This window comes from Artemia franciscana, unplaced genomic scaffold (assembly GCF_032884065.1).
Source record: "Artemia franciscana unplaced genomic scaffold, ASM3288406v1 Scaffold_3360, whole genome shotgun sequence".
Taxonomy (NCBI): domain Eukaryota; kingdom Metazoa; phylum Arthropoda; class Branchiopoda; order Anostraca; family Artemiidae; genus Artemia; species Artemia franciscana.
Genome location: NW_027064005.1, coordinates 47,140 through 54,482, shown reverse-complemented (window position 1 = coordinate 54,482; position 7,343 = coordinate 47,140). Strand labels below are relative to the sequence as shown.

At 30.1% G+C, this 7,343-nt stretch overlaps 1 long non-coding RNA gene across 1 annotated transcript; it reads right to left on the bottom strand.

Moving 5' to 3' along the window:
- Positions 1-2,402: 2,402 nt before the first annotated feature.
- Positions 2,403-6,509, bottom strand: LOC136043161 (uncharacterized). Its single transcript, XR_010621563.1, has 2 exons — positions 5,735-6,509; positions 2,403-2,531 (listed from the first exon to the last, which is right to left on the bottom strand). It is a non-coding gene; the product is annotated as an uncharacterized LOC136043161 (long non-coding RNA).
- Positions 6,510-7,343: the final 834 nt, after the last annotated feature.

The following is a 7,343-nucleotide window of genomic DNA, read 5'->3' as shown; positions in this document are numbered from 1 at the left end:
ATGGATGTGTGGATGGATGTGTCAGGTGACGTCACCTGAAAAAACTGGATTAGGTGACGTCAAAACTGAAAAAACTAAAAAAAGGCAAAAACTACAAAAAAAACTAAAAACTAATAAAAAAAATAAAAAAGCTAAAAAACTAAAAAAACTATAAAGGTAAAAACCAATAAAAAACTAAAAAAAAAACTGAAAAAACTAAAAAAAGGCAAAAACTACAAAAAAAAACTAAAAACTAATAAAAAAAGTAAAAAAGCTAAAAAACTAAAAAAACTAAAAAAACTAAAAAAAGGTAAAAAACTAAAAAAAATAAAAAATAAAAAAAAACTAAAAAAAAGGAAAAAACTGAAAAATAAGCTAAAATAAAGGTAAAAACCAATAAAAAACTAAAAAAAAAAGGAAAAAACTAATAAATGACGACACTCAAAGAGAAAGCGACCAGGACAAAAAACTAAAAAAAAAGGCAAAAACTACAAAAAAACTAAAAACTAATAAAAAAAATAAAAAAGCTAAAAAACTAAAAAAACTAAAAAAAGGTAAAAAACTAAAAAAACTAAAAACTAAAAAAGTTAAAAACTAAAAGAACTAAAAAAGAAAAAAATAAATGACGACACTCAAAGAGAAAGCGACCAGGACAAAAGGAATGTTCGATTAGCAATCAACAAAGCACCGGGACACAGGGAGTATAAATGACGACCAGGACACAAGTAAAAAAAAAATTAACAAAACTAAAAAGAAGGTAAAAACTACAAAAAAACTAAAAGAAAAAAAAACTAAAAACTAATAAAAAAACTAAAAAATCTAAAAATCTAAATAAACTAAAAAAGAAAAAAAAAGGAAAAAAATAAAGGAGAAAAACAAAACTAAAAAACGAATGTATATACAGACCGGTACACCGGGATACAAATGACGACCGGGACACAGGGAATATAAATAACGACCGGGACACAGGGACACAACTACAACGGGGACACCGGGGGAAACAGGGGGATATAAATGACGACCGGGACAAAAAAACTAAAAAGAAATAAAAACTAAAAACTAATAAAAAAAACTAAAAAATCTAAAAATCTAAATAAGCTAAAAAAGAAAAAAAAAGGAAAAAAATAAAGGAGAAAAACAAAACTAAAAAACGAATGTATATACAGACCGGGACACCGGGATACAAATGATGACCGGGACCCGGGACACAGGGAATATAAATGACGACCGGGACACAGGGACACAACTACAACGGGGACACCGGGGGAAACAGGGGGATAACCTGACAATCTATTTATATGCAAAGACAATGGGACAGCAAAGAATGTTGTATATTCGCAAGTTTTACGTAGTTAAAACCATATATATATATATATATCTATATTCACAGGTGGGACATAGGGACACAACTACAATGGCGCGTAACTATTATGGCGCGTAATGACTTACGCGCGCGGGGGGGCTTGGGGGGGGCGCGAAGCGCCCCCACCAACTAGGTGTTGGGGTGGCGCGAAGCGCCACCCCAACAGCTAGTATATATATATATATATATATATATACTAGCTGTTGGGGTGGCGCTTCGCGCCACCCCAACACCTAGTTGGTGGGGGCGCTTCGCGCCCCCCCCCAAGCCCCCCCGCGCGCGTAAGTCGTTACGCGCCATAATAGTTACGCGCCATTGTAGTTGTGTCCCTATGTCCCACCTGTGAATATAGATATATATATATATATATGGTTTTAACTACGTAAAACTTGCGAATATACAACATTCTTTGCTGTCCCATTGTCTTTGCATATAAATAGATTGTCAGGTTATCCCCCTGTTTCCCCCGGTGTCCCCGTTGTAGTTGTGTCCCTGTGTCCCGGTCGTCATTTATATTCCCTGTGTCCCGGGTCCCGGTCATCATTTGTATCCCGGTGTCCCGGTCTGTATATACATTCGTTTTTTAGTTTTGTTTTTCTCCTTTATTTTTTTCCTTTTTTTTCTTTTTTAGCTTATTTAGATTTTTAGATTTTTTAGTTTTTTTATTAGTTTTTAGTTTTTATTTCTTTTTAGTTTTTTTGTCCCGGTCGTCATTTATATCCCCCTGTTTCCCCCGGTGTCCCCGTTGTAGTTGTGTCCCTGTGTCCCGGTCGTTATTTATATTCCCTGTGTCCCGGTCGTCATTTGTATCCCGGTGTACCGGTCTGTATATACATTCGTTTTTTAGTTTTGTTTTTCTCCTTTATTTTTTTCCTTTTTTTTTCTTTTTTAGTTTATTTAGATTTTTAGATTTTTTAGTTTTTTTATTAGTTTTTAGTTTTTTTTTCTTTTTAGTTTTTTTGTAGTTTTTACCTTCTTTTTAGTTTTGTTAATTTTTTTTTTTTTACTTGTGTCCTGGTCGTCATTTATACTCCCTGTGTCCCGGTGCTTTGTTGATTGCTAATCGAACATTCCTTTTGTCCTGGTCGCTTTCTCTTTGAGTGTCGTCATTTATTTTTTTCTTTTTTAGTTCTTTTAGTTTTTACCTTTTTTAGTTTTTTTTTAGTTTTTAGTTTTTTTAGTTTTTTACCTTTTTTTAGTTTTTTTAGTTTTTTAGCTTTTTTATTTTTTTTATTAGTTTTTAGTTTTTTTGTAGTTTTTGCCTTTTTTTTAGTTTTTGTCCTGGTCGCTTTCTCTTTGAGTGTCGTCATTTATTAGTTTTTTCCTTTTTTTTTAGTTTTTTATTGGTTTTTACCTTTATTCTAGCTTATTTTTCAGTTTTTTCCTTTTTTTTAGTTTTTTTTTATTTTTTATTTTTTTTAGTTTTTTACATTTTTTTAGTTTTTTTAGTTTTTTTAGTTTTTTAGCTTTTTTACTTTTCTTATTAGTTTTTAGTTTTTTTTTGTAGTTTTTGCCTTTTTTTAGTTTTTTCAGTTTTTTTTTTAGTTTTTTATTGGTTTTTACCTTTATAGTTTTTTTAGTTTTTTAGCTTTTTTATTTTTTTTATTAGTTTTTAGTTTTTTTTGTAGTTTTTGCCTTTTTTTAGTTTTTTCAGTTTTGACGTCACCTAATCCAGTTTTTTCAGGTGACGTCACCTGACACATCCATCCACACATCCACAGACAGACAGACAACTTATTTTTATACTAGTTGGTGGGGGCGCTTCGCGCCCCCCCCAAGCCCCCCCGCGCGCGTAAGTCGTTACGCGCCATAATAGTTACGCGCCATTGTAGTTGTGTCCCTATGTCCCACCTGTGAATATAGATAGATATATATATATGGTTTTAACTACGTAAAACTTGCGAATATACAACATTCTTTGCTGTCCCATTGTCTTTGCATATAAATAGATTGTCAGGTTTACCGACTCTTGAACATGCAACATATAATGGTCCATGGGAAAACAATCTGTATTCAGATCTATACCTCATGATTCTAATGATTGCCCTTGAGCTTTGTTGATGGTGATTGCTAATCGACCATTCCCTGTCCCGGTGTCCCGGTCGTCATTTACATCCCCCTGTTTCCCCCGGTGTCCCCGTTGTAGTTGTGTCCCTGTGTCCCGGTCGTCATTTATATTCCCTGTGTCCCGGGTCCCGGTCGTCATTTGTATCCCGGTGTCCCGGTCTGTATATACATTCGTTTTTTAGTTTTGTTTTTCTCCTTTATTTTTTTCCTTTTTTTTCTTTTTTAGCTTATTTAGATTTTTAGATTTTTTAGTTTTTTTATTAGTTTTTAGTTTTTTTTTCTTTTTAGTTTTTTTGTCCCGGTCGTCATTTATATCCCCCTGTTTCCCCCGGTGTCCCCGTTGTAGTTGTGTCCCTGTGTCCCGGTCGTCATTTATATTCCCTGTGTCCCGGTCGTCATTTGTATCCCGGTGTACCGGAGTTGTGTCCCTGTGTCCCGGTCGTCATTTATATTCCCTGTGTCCCGGGTCCCGGTCGTCATTTGTATCCCGGTGTCCCGGTCTGTATATACATTCGTTTTTTAGTTTTGTTTTTCTCCTTTATTTTTTTCCTTTTTTTTCTTTTTTAGCTTATTTAGATTTTTAGATTTTTTAGTTTTTTTTATTAGTTTTTAGTTTTTTTCTTTTTAGTTTTTTTGTCCCGGTCGTCATTTATATCCCCCTGTTTCCCCCGGGTCGTCATTTATACTCCCTGTGTCCCGGTGCTTTGTTGATTGCTAATCGAACATTCCTTTTGTCCTGGTCGCTTTCTCTTTGAGTGTCGTCATTTATTTTTTTTCTTTTTTAGTTCTTTTAGTTTTTACCTTTTTTAGTTTTTTTTAGTTTTTAGTTTTTTTAGTTTTTTACCTTTTTTTAGTTTTTTTAGTTTTTTTAGTTTTTTAGCTTTTTTATTTTTTTTATTAGTTTTTAGTTTTTTTGTAGTTTTTGCCTTTTTTTTAGTTTTTTTAGTTTTTTAGCTTTTTTATTAGTTTTTAGTTTTTTTTGTAGTTTTTGCCTTTTTTTAGTTTTTTTAGTTTTTTAGCTTTTTTATTTTTTTTATTAGTTTTTAGTTTTTTTTGTAGTTTTTGCCTTTTTTTTCTCTTTGAGTGTCGTCATTTATTAGTTTTTTCCTTTTTTTTTTAGTTTTTTATTGGTTTTTACCTTTATTTTAGCCTATTTTTCAGTTTTTTCCTTTTTTTTAGTTTTTTTTATTTTTTATTTTTTTAGTTTTTTACCTTTTTTTAGTTTTTTTAGTTTTTTAGCTTTTTTACTTTTTTTATTAGTTTTTAGTTTTTTTTTGTAGTTTTTGCCTTTTTTTAGTTTTTTCAGTTTTTTTTTAGTTTTTTATTGGTTTTTACCTTTATAGTTTTTTTAGTTTTTTAGCTTTTTTATTTTTTTTATTAGTTTTTAGTTTTTTTTGTAGTTTTTGCCTTTTTTTAGTTTTTTCAGTTTTGACGTCACCTGATCCAGTTTTTTCAGGTGACGTCACCTGACACATCCATCCATCCATCCACAGACAACTTATTTTTATATATATACTAGCTGTTGGGGTGGCGCTTCGCGCCACCCCAACACCTAGTTGGTGGGGGCGCTTCGCGCCCCCCCCAAGCCCCCCCGCGCGCGTAAGTCGTTACGCGCCATAATAGTTACGCGCCATTGTAGTTGTGTCCCTATGTCCCACCTGTGAATATAGATATATATATATATATATGGTTTTAACTACGTAAAACTTGCGAATATACAACATTCTTTGCTGTCCCATTGTCTTTGCATATAAATAGATTGTCAGGTTATCCCCCTGTTTCCCCCGGTGTCCCCGTTGTAGTTGTGTCCCTGTGTCCCGGTCGTCATTTATATTCCCTGTGTCCCGGGTCCCGGTCATCATTTGTATCCCGGTGTCCCGGTCTGTATATACATTCGTTTTTTAGTTTTGTTTTTCTCCTTTATTTTTTTCCTTTTTTTTTCTTTTTTAGCTTATTTAGATTTTTAGATTTTTTAGTTTTTTTTTATTAGTTTTTAGTTTTTATTTCTTTTTAGTTTTTTTGTCCCGGTCGTCATTTATATCCCCCTGTTTCCCCCGGTGTCCCCGTTGTAGTTGTGTCCTGTGTCCCGGTCGTTATTTATATTCCCTGTGTCCCGGTCGTCATTTGTATCCCGGTGTACCGGTCTGTATATACATTCGTTTTTTAGTTTTGTTTTTCTCCTTTATTTTTTTCCTTTTTTTTTCTTTTTTAGTTTATTTAGATTTTTAGATTTTTTAGTTTTTTTATTAGTTTTTAGTTTTTTTTTCTTTTTAGTTTTTTTGTAGTTTTTACCTTCTTTTTAGTTTTGTTAATTTTTTTTTTTACTTGTGTCCTGGTCGTCATTTATACTCCCTGTGTCCCGGTGCTTTGTTGATTGCTAATCGAACATTCCTTTTGTCCTGGTCGCTTTCTCTTTGAGTGTCGTCATTTATTTTTTTCTTTTTTAGTTCTTTTAGTTTTTACCTTTTTTAGTTTTTTTTTAGTTTTTAGTTTTTTTAGTTTTTTACCTTTTTTTAGTTTTTTTAGTTTTTTAGCTTTTTTATTTTTTTTATTAGTTTTTAGTTTTTTTGTAGTTTTTGCCTTTTTTTTTAGTTTTTTGTCCTGGTCGCTTTCTCTTTGAGTGTCGTCATTTATTAGTTTTTTCCTTTTTTTTTTAGTTTTTTATTGGTTTTTACCTTTATTTTAGCTTATTTTTCAGTTTTTTCCTTTTTTTTAGTTTTTTTTTATTTTTTATTTTTTTTAGTTTTTTACCTTTTTTTAGTTTTTTTAGTTTTTTTAGTTTTTTAGCTTTTTTACTTTTTTTATTAGTTTTTAGTTTTTTTTTGTAGTTTTTGCCTTTTTTTAGTTTTTTCAGTTTTTTTTTTAGTTTTTTATTGGTTTTTACCTTTATAGTTTTTTTAGTTTTTTAGCTTTTTTATTTTTTTTATTAGTTTTTAGTTTTTTTTGTAGTTTTTGCCTTTTTTTAGTTTTTTCAGTTTTGACGTCACCTAATCCAGTTTTTTCAGGTGACGTCACCTGACACATCCATCCACACATCCATCCATCCATCCATCCACAGACAACTTATTTTTATATATATAGATATATATATATATATATATATATATATATATATATATATATATATATATATATATATATATATATATATATATATATAAGTTGTCTGTGTGTGGATCTGTGGATCAGGTGACGTCATGTTTGTCCGCATATGACGTCTGAATTATTTCACACTAATACAAAAGAAGAAAAAAACTAAAAAAGGTAAAAACTACAAAAAAAAACTAAAAAGAAAAAAAACTAAAAAAGCTAAAAAACTAAAAAAAAACTAAAAAAAGGTAAAAATCTAATAACTAAAAAAAACTGAAAAAAATAAAAAAGGGCAAAAACTACAAAAAAAATAAAAACTAATAAAAAAACTAAAAAAGCTAAAAAACTAAAAAAACTAAAAAAAAACTAAAAAAAGGTAAAAAACTAAAAAAAAACTAAAAACTAAAAAAGAAAAAAACTAAAAAAAGGAAAAAACTGAAAAATAAAAGAGAAAAAGAAAACTGAAAAAATATGAATAAATATATATAAAAATAAGTTGTTTGTGGGTTATGTCTGTCTGTCTGTCTGTCGAGTGACGTCGTGTTTGTCCGCATATGACGTCTGAATCATTTCAAACTAATACAAAAGAAGAAAAAAAACTTAAAAAGGTAAAAACTACAAAAAAAACTAAAAAGAAAAAAAACTAAAAAAGCTAAAAAACTAAAAAAACTAAAAAAAAGGTAAAAAACTAAAAACTAAAAAAAACTGAAAAAACTAAAAAAAGGCAAAAACTAAAAAAAACTAAAAACTAATAAAAAACTAAAAAAGCTAAAAAACTAAAAAAACTAAAAAAACTAAAAAAAGGTAAAAAACAAAAAAAACTAAAAACTAAAAAAGAAAAAAC